This window comes from Gossypium arboreum, chromosome 11 (genome assembly GCF_025698485.1).
Source record: "Gossypium arboreum isolate Shixiya-1 chromosome 11, ASM2569848v2, whole genome shotgun sequence".
Classification (NCBI taxonomy): Eukaryota; Viridiplantae; Streptophyta; class Magnoliopsida; order Malvales; family Malvaceae; genus Gossypium; species Gossypium arboreum.
The window spans coordinates 99138779-99151550 of record NC_069080.1 but is presented as its reverse complement, the minus strand read 5'-3'; the positions used below and the strand labels follow the sequence as shown (position 1 = coordinate 99151550).

Sequence of the window (12772 nt, the reverse complement as noted above, 5' to 3'; positions counted from 1 at the left end):
ATGGTGTTTCTGATGATGCCATCCATCTTCAGTTATTCCCTTTTTCATTGAGAAACAAAGCTAAACAGTGGTTGAACTTGTTACCACGAGGGTCAAATACTACTTGGGAACAAATGACCAAAAAATTTTTATTAAAATATTTCCCGCCGGCTAAAGCAGCCAAATTACGTAATGATATCTCTTCGTTTGTGCAGATGGACTTAGAAACTCTTTACAACGCATGGGAGAGATACAATGACTTACTACAAAGGTGTCCTCACCATGGATTACCTTTATGGTTGCAAGTTCAAACATTCTACAATGGTGCGAACCCCTCGACAAGACAAATGATTGATGCAGTAGCCGAAGGAACCATTAATAACAAAACACCTGAAGAGGCTTACGAATTTATTGAAGAGATGTCATTGAATAAATATCAGTGGCAAGTCATGAGGACTAAGCCAACTAAAACAGTGGGCGCTTATAACGTCGAGTCGATTACCATGCTGTCAAACTAGGTAGAACTTCTAAATAAAAAGATTGATGGTTTACTTGGTTCTACTCAGGTACATCCAGTAATGAGGTGCGAGATGAATGGAGGAGGGGCATGTGTAACACCCCAAACCCGTGACCATCACCGGATTTGAACACGTGGTGTTACCGGGCTTACTTCCCTTATTTCTCTCTTTGAAATATTTGATTTCTGTTCCAGGCAGGCTAGCTAACTGCGTCACTGTCACCTTAAAAATCATATCTCGAGTTACAGAATTCGAAAATCAGTTCTGTAAATTTTCCCTGAAACTAGACTCATAATACCATCTAAAAATTTTTTTCTAGAATTTTTGGTAGAGTCAATTAGTACAGTTTATTAGTTAAAGTCACCCATGCTACAGGGGTCAACTACACTGACCTTCGCGCATTACGACCTGGATATCTTCTTGTACAGAGCTTCAATGCTCATACCGTTTGTTCCTAATGAAACTAAACTCAAAAGGGAATCTGGACATATAAGGCACGACTTCTAATTCCTTCTGGATAATTTATGGTAAATTTTCAAAGTCGAGACAGGGGATCCAGAAACCGTTCTGGCCCTGTCTCACGAGAACTTTAATATCTCTCAGTATACTGCTCATATGGTCATTTCGTTTCGTCCATATGAAAATAGATTCATCAAGGTTCAATTTCATAATTTATTCACTATTTAATTCTACTTCTACTATTTTTAGTGATTTTTCCATCTCACCTCACTGCTGCTGGCAGCATCTGTTACCAAAGCAAACAATGACTATTTCATAAACCTTCTATGGCCAACTATTACATCATACATAATACAAACTATGGCCACCTCATCAAAATTTAGGCTACTAAGGCTCAGTAACTATAGGTTTTAGAATCACACTCAACCGACCACATAGGCCATTTTCGCATGGCTTAAAGTTTACAACCCACAATTCAACAAAAACAAAATAGCCTATACATGCCAAATGTTCTCCTAGCTCAACTACGAAGACAATACCAAAAGATTTCCAGCCGGTGTGATGACTTCAACGACGGTTCCGAGCACGCAACAATACGAGTCCAAGAGACCTAAAATGGGTGACAAGAAAACACCGAGTGAGTTTATAACTCAGTAAGTCATAAGCATTCAACAACCATCCATTGATAAAGTTATCACAACATGAAACAATAAACGAGGCTAGGTACTCATCCATATCGAAACTATACCATAATTCCTTGGACGTTTCGGTTCAATCTCATACCAAGTCATACATCCACAATTCATATTCTATACAATAAGATATTTGAGGCACTTTACACACCAACTCATTCACACCACAATCATACAATTGCAATCATCACATAGATCTAAAGCTTACCAAGCTCAACCCCGAGCATGAACGTATTTCCTATTCGTCATGAGCTCAAGGTACTTACCCGATCCGCTGTCCATACTCAACTCGATGGAGACACACCCTCCATATAATTGTTCGATCGGAGATATATATATATATATATATATAGAGTACGCACACACAGTGCTTAATACTCGATTTCGCACACTTAGTGCCATGCGATTTAAGCCCGCACACATAGTGCCATACCCTTCGAGCTCTCACACCTAGTGCCGTATATTTCCAGCATGCACACTTAGTGCCATATATTTCCAGCATGCACACTTAGTGCCAATCTAGTCACCGTACACACGTATTGTTCAAGACACTCTCGGTCAAAGCAAACTTTCTACACATTTCACTATTTCTTTTACATTCAACAAATGTCATCACTCCATACACATACATTTTCATTTATATATATTTATCATCCCATTAAACACAATTGCATAGATTTTACAATCATTTAAGCAATATCAAACATATGTGCTTAATGACTTACCTTGTGTTGGGTAAAACAGTCCAAGTCGGCTACTCGATGACCTTCGTTTTTCCCTTGCTTGATTCTCCTTCTTTAACTCCTTGAGCTTAATCAATAAATCAACTAGTTTAACCATCTTTCTAAACATTCATAATTCAATTACACATGCATATGTATGTATGTGTATTCGGCAACCATTCTCACTTATTACCCATTTAGTCAATTATCTAAGCCAAGATAAGGCTTCAATACGGTTGCCTCTAACCGAATACATGCACACCAATCTACTTCATTTGGCGAATATGCATGTCTATGTTGAGGCCAATTTTACATAATACCACACACAAAAAAAACAGCATACATTTTACTAACTAACGCATTACATATTGTAGCTCAATATACATCTCTCATTTACTACATAACCGAAACATCATCACAAGCAAATATACACCTTGAAATAGTATATAGATGTCATACCAATTCATCATGTGCAAACATATATTCATGTAGGTGCAAGGGCCGAATCTCAAGTTGTTTATATCCAAATATAAACACATATCCAAAGCTCAAATCTTACCTACCATGCAACATGCATGAATCATACTTATGGATATACCATGACCGAATACATCACAACACCATAATTTTGGTCATGATTAAGCAAAGAACTTGATGTCTTACCCAAAAATACTAAAAAGAAAGTCCAAGAGCCATCAATCCACCATCTCATATATCATTAGTAAGCTTCATATTTAACATGCAATGGCATTAACACAAAATCCACCTTGGCCAAATACCATCCCCATGATATAACAAAGGTTTGAACCATGGGCTAACAAGAACATCAAGTTAGCAACCAAAACATGCATGAATCTCATGGCACAACATCAAACATACCTTAATCTTGATGCAAGTATAGCCAAACCCTTCCTAATCCTCTTCCAAACCAAACATGAAGCAAAAATTCCCTCTTCTTCCTTAGGATTTTCGGTCAAGAGAGAATGAAAGGATGATCAATTTTTTTTTTCTTTTCTTTTCTTCAATACACGGCAATAGGGGGGGTTTACTCACACACATTTTTTTTCATTCTTTATTACCCATGCTTATTTGTTTATTTCTTTTCTCCCTAATGCACCAACAAAACATGTCTATGACATGTTTTTCCCATCCCTCATTGTCATGGCCAGCCACCTCTTATAAAAAGAGGGATATTTGACATGCAAGGCCATTGTTTTGCATGCATGTTTTAATTAGTCATTACACATTCCCCCATCATACTTCCAAAGTTTTCTACTAGGTCCTTTCTAGTGAAATTCACATTTATAACTCTAAATCAAAACATCAAAAATGTCACACATGAGTTAACACATATTATAGGTAATAAAATAAATATTAAATTATTTTTATGCCTCGGTTTTGTGGTCCCGAAACCACATTCCGACTAGCGTCGTTTTAAGGCTGTCACAACTCTCCCCACTTAAGAAATTTTCGCCCCGAAAATCTTACCGTAAATAGATTTGGGTATCGCTCTTTCATAGAGTTCTCGGGTTCCCAAGTAGCTTCTTCCATCCCGTGTTTGAGCCATAACACTTTTACTAACGGAACCCTTTTGTTTCGCAACTCCTTCACTTCACGAGCTAGGATACGAATCGGTTCTTCTTCATAACTCATATCGGGTTGAATTTCAACCTCTGATGGACTAATTACATGCGATGGATCAGATCTATAGCGCCGAAGCATTGAAACATGAAAGACGTCGTGAATCTTTTCAAGTTCAGGGGGTAAAATCAAACGATACGCAACTGGACCGACTCGCTCGGATATCTCATATGGCCCAATAAACCTCGGGCTCAACTTGCCCTTACGGCCGAATCTGAGTATCTTTTTCCAAGGCGAAACCTTGAGAAACACTTTATCTCCCACCTGATACTCAATGTCTTTACGTTTCAGATCCGCGTACGACTTCTGACGATCAGAGGCTATCTTCAGACTCTCACGGATTACTTTCACTTTCTGTTCAGCATCTCTAATCAAATCCACCCCGAAAATTTTGCTTTCACCGAGCTCAGTCCAAAACAATGGTGTACGGCATTTACGACCGTACAAAGCCTCGTAAGGTGCCATCTTAATACTTGATTGAAAACTATTGTTGTAAGCGAATTCAATCAAAGGCAAATACTGTTCCCATGAACCACTAAACTCGAGGATGCAACATCTCAACATATCCTCAGGTATTTGAATTATCCGCTCGGATTGACCATCGGTTTGGGGGTGAAAGGCGGTGCTGAAATGCAACTTGGTACCCAAAGCTTCTTGCAACTTCTTCCAAAATCGCGAGGTAAATCTCGGATCTCTATCCGACACGATGGAAATAGGCACCCCGTGTAATCTCACAATCTGAGAAACGTACAATTCGGCTAGTTTGTCCATTGAAAAATCCGTGCGACGACGGGGACAAAGTGAGCCGACTTAGTCAATCTATCTACAACGACCCAAATCGCATCCTTCTTACTTGCTGACAATGGCAGTCCGGATACAAAGTCTATTGTGACTCGATCCCATTTCCACTCGGGTATCGTAATCGGTCAAGTAATCCGAAGGCACTTGATGTTCCGCTTTCACTTGTTGACATATTAAACATCTCAAACAAAGTCGAGATGTCTCGTTTCATACCATGCCACCAAAATCGACGTTTCAAATCGTTGTACATCTTCGTACTCCCCGGGTGGATTGCCATTCGGCTACAATGGGCTTCGTTCAGAATTATCGAAATAAGTTCCGAATTCTTTGGAACACACAGACGAATTCTGAACCTCAAACAATCGTCATCATCTATTTGAAACTCCGATTCCTTGTTCGGAATACACTCAGCCCGTTTTGCGACCAACTCATCGTCAACTTTCTGAGCTTCATGAATTTGATGAGTCAACAATGGTTTGGCCTTTAATTCAGCTACTAACACATTGTCGGGTAGAATAGACAGTGTACATTCATCGTCAGAAAGCGCGGCGATTTTCGGCTTAAGGCGTCCGCAACCACATTAGCCTTTCCCGGGTGATAGTCAATGACGAGCTCATAATCTTTTAACAACTCGAGCCAACGTCTTTGTCGCAGATTTAAGTCTCTTTGAGTCATCAAATATTTGAGACTTTTGTGATCCGAATACACATAGCACTTCTCACCAACTAAGTAATGTCGCCATATCTTTAAGGCGAATACGATGGCGACCAATTCGAGATCATGGGTCGGATAATTTTTCTCATGTGGCTTTAATTGCCTCGACGATAGGCCACAACTCGACCTTCTTGCATCAATACGCAACCTAACCCAAGTAGGGAGGCGTCACTATAGATGACAAACTCTTTGCCAGATTCGGGTTGCACTAGAATTGGGGCTTCATCAAATAAGTTTTAGTTGATCGAAACTTTTCGACATTTCTCCGTCCATTCGAACTTAACATCCTTTTGGAGTAGCTTCATCATTGGCGTGGCTATCGTTGAGAAACCTTTTACAAATCGTCGGTAATAACCGGCAAGCCCCAAAAAGCTCCGAACCTCGGTAGTATTTCTCGGAGGCTTCCGTTAAGTATGGCTGAAATTTTGTTCGGTCGACTCGAATACCGATGCAGATACCACATGCCCCAAGAAGCTAACCTCTTAACCAGAACTCACACTTGCTGAACTTAGCATATAATTGCTTATCCTGTAAAATTTGCAACACTAACCTCAAGTGTTCAGCATGTTCGGTCTCATTTCCTGAATAGACCAAGATGTCATCAATGAACACGACGACGAACAGATCCAAATATGGTCTGAAGATCCGATTCATCAAATCCATAAATACCGCGAGGGCATTAGTAAGCCCAAACGGCATCACTAGGAACTCGTAGTGACCATATCTCGCTCAAGGCGTCTTGGGTACGTCCGAATCTCGAATTCATGAATCGATAATAGCCCGATCTCAAATCTATTTTCGAGAACACCGAGGTCCTTCGCTTGATCGAACAAATCGTCGATACGTGGTAGCGGATATTTGTTCTTTATCGTCGCTTTATTAAGTCGACGATAGTCGATGCACAACCTCATGGTTCCATCCTTCTTTTCACAAACAACACCGGCGCACCCTAAGGTGAAAAACTCTGACGAGCAAAACCTCTATCCACCAATTCTTGCAACCGAGCTTTCAACTCCTTTAATTCATTGGTGCCATACGATACGGAGCTATCGAAATTGGAGTGGTACCGGTACCAATTCGATGCCAAACTCTAATTCCGAACAGTGGTAAACCGGCAATTCTTGAGGAAAATATCCGGGTATTCGCAAACCACCGCACAGATTCGGGTTTCTTTTCTAACTCCTTGTCGTCTAGTACATACGCAAGGTATGCTTCGCACCCTTTCTTACGTATTTAGGGCCAACATTGCCGATATTTACGGTGGCAACCCTTTTAAGTCCGTAGACTCAACCCGAATTATCTCGTTATTCGTACACCTCAAATCAATAGTCTTGCTTTTGCAATTTACAACCGCATCGTGCATGGTCAACCAATCCAAACCAAGAATAACGTCGAATTCGTCGAACGGCAAAAGCATCAAGTCCGCCGGAAAACAAGAACCTCGAAATACTAGGGGACTTTTCTTACACACTTTGTTGACAAGCACGTAATGACCCAAGGGGTTTGACACCCGAATTACAAACTCAGTAGACTCAATAGGCAAAGTCTTATTGGATGCTAAGGTTTCGCATATATAAGAATGAGTAGAACCAGGGTCAATCAAAGCAATCACATTAGTATCGAAAAGAGTGAAAGTACCGGTGATAACGTCGGGGAGGATGCCTCCTCTCTCATGCGGATGGCATATGCTCTAGCAGAGCACGGGCCTCGGATCGAACAGCCGTGATCGAGGCTCCTCTCGATTGCCACCCCTACCTCCGAAATTCTCGGGGCCTACCTCTAGCCATTGTTCCACTAGGTCTTGCACCTTGCATCTTATTCTTCTCATCTAGCTCGTGCAATCTCTAATGAAGTGGTCCTTGAACCGCATCCATAACAGCCCTATTAATGATTTACCCCAACATTCACCTAGGTGTCTTTGTCTTCCACATTGGGGCATTCAGGTCTCTCTTGACGATTATTGCCCATACTAGCTACCAAGTAGCTCGAGTCCGTCGATGGTCGGGCTCTAATGGAAATTCCACATCGCCTCGACTTCTCGGTGTCCTCCACGAACCTCTTTCTGTACCGAGAACGGAGCTTTACTCGTTGATCTTTTACGGTAATCTCTTGCTTCAAATTCAGCCTTCTTCTTCTCCTTCCCAAGTTCTTTCGCCTTGCGAGCTCGTTCGACTAGTGTCACGAACTCCTTTATCTCCAAAATTCCCACTAGTAACTTTAACTCTTCATTCAATCCTTCTTCAAATCTTTTGCACATAGCAACCTCATCAGCCACACACTCCCGGGCATACCGATCGAGTCTTACGAACTCATGTTCAGATTCGAGATCTTGTCATATGGCCTTGCTTGAGTTCCAAGAATTCCTTGCGCTTCGATCGATGAACCACGACTAATGTATTTCTTTCGAAATTCGATTGAAAGAAATCCCAAGTAACTCGTTCGTTTGGGACTATGGAAATTAAAGTCCTCCACCAATAGTAAGTGAGTCTCATAACAAGGATATAGCACACTTAAGACATTCATCGGTGTGCATGACAGTTCATCTAACACTCGAATGGTGTTATCGAGCGAACTCGGCCTTTTCGGCATCATCAAGTAACTATGGCCTTGAACTCCTCAGCCCCGCTTCCTAATCAGGTCTCTGGTGGTTTACTCAGCCTCACGGGATCGAAGAATCAAGGCATTACGGGCTCTTGGGGTGGAGTATTTAAATTCGGGAATGGTTGAGCACCGGGTTGGTTCGGGCATATTGCGCGACCCACTCATTCATCATAGTGAAGAAGGCTTGTTTCGCCTTCATTTTGATTATTCGCGGATGGTGAGGCTCAACAAAGCGGTGTCCCTTGCGCGGAGCAGCCGCTACACTTTCAACGTCATCCACCAAGGGTCTCTCTATCTCGGGTTCCATCGTTAATCAAAACAAAAATTTCAACCGTCAGAAGTCATCACATTATTAAGCACTAACAATTTGGCATGTATAGCTAGACTCACACGCTCTATGGTAGTCCTAGAACCGACTAAACCATAGCTCGATACCAATTAAATGTAACACCCCAAACCCGTGACCGTCACCGGATTTGAACACGTGGTGTTACTGGGCCACTTCCTTATTTCTCTCTTTGAAATATTTGATTTACATTCCAGGCAGGCTAGCTAACTGCGTCACTGTCACCTTAAAAATCATATCTCAAGTTACAGAATTCAAAAATCAGTTCCGTAAATTTTCCCTGAAACTAGACTCATAATACCATCTACACATTTTTTTCTAGAATTTTTGGTAGAGTCAATTAGTACAGTTTATTAGTTAAAATCACCCATGCTACAGGGGTCAACTACACTGACATTCGCGCATTACAACCTGGATATCTTCTCGTACAGAGCTTCAATGCTCATGTCGTTTATTTCTAATGAAACTAGACTCAAAAGGGAATCTGCACATATAAGGTACGACTTCTAATTCCTTCTGGATAATTTATGGTAAATTTTCAAAGTCGAGACAGGGGATCCAGAAACCGTTCTGGCCCTGTCTCACGAGAACTTTAATATCTCTCAGTATACTGCTCATATGGTCGTTTCGTTTCGTCCATATGAAAATAGATTCATCAAGGTTAAATTTCATAATTTATTCACTATTTAATTCTACTTCTACTATTTTTAGTGATTTTTCCATCTCACCTCACTGCTGCTGGCAGCATCTGTTACCAAAGCAAACAATGACTATTTCATAAACCTTCTATGGCCAACTATTACATCATACATAATACAAACTATGGCCACCTCATCAAAATTTAGGCTACTAAGGCTCGTAACTATAGGTTTTAGAATCACACTCAACCGACCACATAGGCCATTTTCGCATGGCTTAAAGTTTACAACCCACAATTCAACAAAAACAAAATAGCCTATACATGCCAAATGTTCTCCTAGCTCAACTACGAAGACAATACCAAAAGATTTCCAGCCGGTGTGATGACTTCAACGACGGTTCCGAGCACGCAACAATACGAGTCCAAGAGACCTAAAATGGGTGACAAGAAAACACCGAGTGAGTTTATAACTCAGTAAGTCATAAGCATTCAACAACCATCCATTGATAAAGTTATCACAACATGAAACAATAAACGAGGCTAGGTACTCATCCATATCGAAACTATACCATAATTCCTTGGACGTTTCGGTTCAATCTCATACCAAGTCATACATCCACAATTCATATTCTATACAATAAGATATTTGAGGCACTTTACACACCAACTCATTCACACCACAATCATACAATTGCAATCATCACATAGATCTAAAGCTTACCAAGCTCAACCCCGAGCATGAACGTATTTCCTATTCGTCATGAGCTCAAGGTACTTACCCGATCCGCTGTCCATACTCAACTCGATGGAGACACACCCTCCATATAATTGTTCGATCGAGATATATATATATATATATATATATATATATATATAGAGTACGCACACACAGTGCTTAATACTCGATTTCGCACACTTAGTGCCATGCGATTTAAGCCCGCACACATAGTGCCATACCCTTCGAGCTCGCACACCCAAGGTCAGATATTTCCAGCATGCACACTTAGTGCCATATATTTCCAGCATGCACACTTAGTGCCAATCTCGTCACCGTACACACGTATTGCCAGACACTCAAGGTCAAAGCAAACTTTCTACACATTTCACTATTTCTTTTACATTCAACAAATGTCATCACTCCATACACATACATTTTCATTTATATATATTTATCATCCCATTAAACACAATTGCATAGATTTTACAATCATTTAAGCAATATCAAACATATGTGCTTAATGACTTACCTTGTGTTGGGTAAAAGCAGTCCAAGTCGGCTACTCGATGACCTTCGTTTTTCCCTTGCTTGATTCTCCTTCTTTAACTCCTTGAGCTTAATCAATAAATCAACTAGTTTAACCATCTTTCTAAACATTCATAATTCAATTACACATGCATATGTATGTATGTGTATTCGGCAACCATTCTCACTTATTACCCATTTAGTCAATTATCTAAGCCAAGATAAGGCTTCAATACGGTTGCCTCTAACCGAATACATGCACACCAATCTACTTCATTTGGCCGAATATGCATGTCTATGTTGAGGCCAATTTTACACTTAATACCACACACAAAAAAAAAACAGCATACATTTTACTAACTAACGATTACATATTGTAGCTCAATATACATCTCTCATTTACTACATAACGAAACATCATCACAAGCAAATATACACCTTGAAATAGTATATAGATGTCATACCAATTCATCATGTGCAAACATATATTCATGTAGGTGCAAGGGCCGAATCTCAAGTTGTTTATATCCAAATATAAACACATATCCAAAGCTCAAATCTTACCTACCATGCAACATGCATGAATCATACTTATGGATATACCATGACCGAATACATCACAACACCATAATTTTGGTCATGATTAAGCAAAGAACTTGATGTCTTACCCAAAAATACTAAAAAGAAAGTCCAAGAGCCATCAATCCACCATCTCATATATCATTAGTAAGCTTCATATTTAACATGCAATGGCATTAACACAAAATCCACCTTGGCCAAATACCATCCCCATGATATAACAAAGGTTTGAACCATGGGCTAACAAGAACATCAAGTTAGCAACCAAAAACATGCATGAATCTCATGGCACAACATCAAACATACCTTAATCTTGATGCAAGTATAGCCAAACCCCTTCCTAATCCTCTTCCAAACCAAACATGAAGCAAAAATTCCCTCTTCTTCCTTAGGATTTTCGGTCAAGAGAGAATGAAAGGATGATCAATTTTTTTTTCTTTTCTTTTCTTCAATACACGGCAATAGGGGGGGTTTACTCACACACATTTTTTTTCATTCTTTATTACCCATGCTTATTTGTTTATTTCTTTTCTCCCTAATGCACCAACAAAACATGTCTATGACATGTTTTTCCCATCCCTCATTGTCATGGCCAGCCACCTCTTATAAAAAGAGGGATATTTGACATGCAAGGCCATTGTTTTGCATGCATGTTTTAATTAGTCATTACACATTCCCCCATCATACTTCCAAAGTTTTCTACTAGGTCCTTTCTAGTGAAATTCACATTTATAACTCTAAATCAAAACATCAAAAATGTCACACATGAGTTAACACATATTATAGGTAATAAAATAAATATTAAATTATTTTTATGCCTCGGTTTTGTGGTCCCGAAACCACATTCCGACTAGGGTCGTTTTAAGGCTGTCACAGCATGCACAGAGTATCAACCCTTCAACTCTAGCATCGAGGAGGAACAAGTCCACTATATGGGTAACAATAACTCTAGATCCCAAAATAACCCATACAGTAACACTTATAATGCAGGTTGGAGGAACCATCCCAATTTCTCGTGGGGCAGTCAAGGAAATCAAATACTACAACACCTTCCAGGTTTTCAACAACCACCCTATCAACAGGAAAAGAAATCGAACCTTGAAGAGATGCTATCTAAATTTATCTCGGTGTCAGAAACCCATTTCCAGAACACCGAGACAACACTTAAAAATCAAAAAGCATCGATCCACGGGCTTGAAACTCAGATAGGCTAGCTGTCCAAACTAATCTCTGAATAACCATAAGGTAGCTTGCCAAGTGATACTGAACCCAACCCAAGGGAACAGCTCAACGCAATTAATGTTCACGATGAAGAAGGATTCATTGAGCCTAAGCCAAAACCGAGACAAGAAACTATGGTGAGCAGAGGTCCAGGTGAGGTAGGTCATAATAAAAAACAAATCAGTGAATGTCGAATATAAACCTCGTGTGACATACCCCAACTCTTAAAAAAATTACACATTAACTTACCATTTATTGGAGCTCTATCACAGATGCCAAATGTAATGAAGTTTTTAAAGGAGCTTTTAGCAAATAAGCGGAAGTTGGACGAGGCGTCGCATGTGGAGCTAAACGCATCTATTCTACGGAATAAACTACCCAGAAAACTAAAAGATCCAGGGAGTTTTACAATTCTTTGCTTAATTGGTAGTTTAGATGTTAATAATGCATTAGCTGATTTAGGGGTTAGTATTAATGTCATGCCTTACAAAATGTTCAAACAATTAGGTCTCAGGAAACCCAAACAAACTAGGATGAGCATTCAATTAGCAGAAAAAACTATAAGATTTCCTAGGGTAATTATTGAGGATATGCTAGTTAAAATCGATAAATTTAT

The 12772-nt window shown here is 39.9% G+C and overlaps 1 non-coding gene across 1 annotated transcript; it reads right to left on the bottom strand.

Annotated features, from left to right (window-relative positions):
• Positions 1-162: 162 nt before the first annotated feature.
• Positions 163-268, bottom strand: LOC128284513 (small nucleolar RNA R71). Its single transcript, XR_008274938.1, has one exon. It is a non-coding gene; the product is annotated as a small nucleolar RNA R71 (small nucleolar RNA).
• Between the last annotated feature and the right edge of the window lie 12504 nt (positions 269-12772).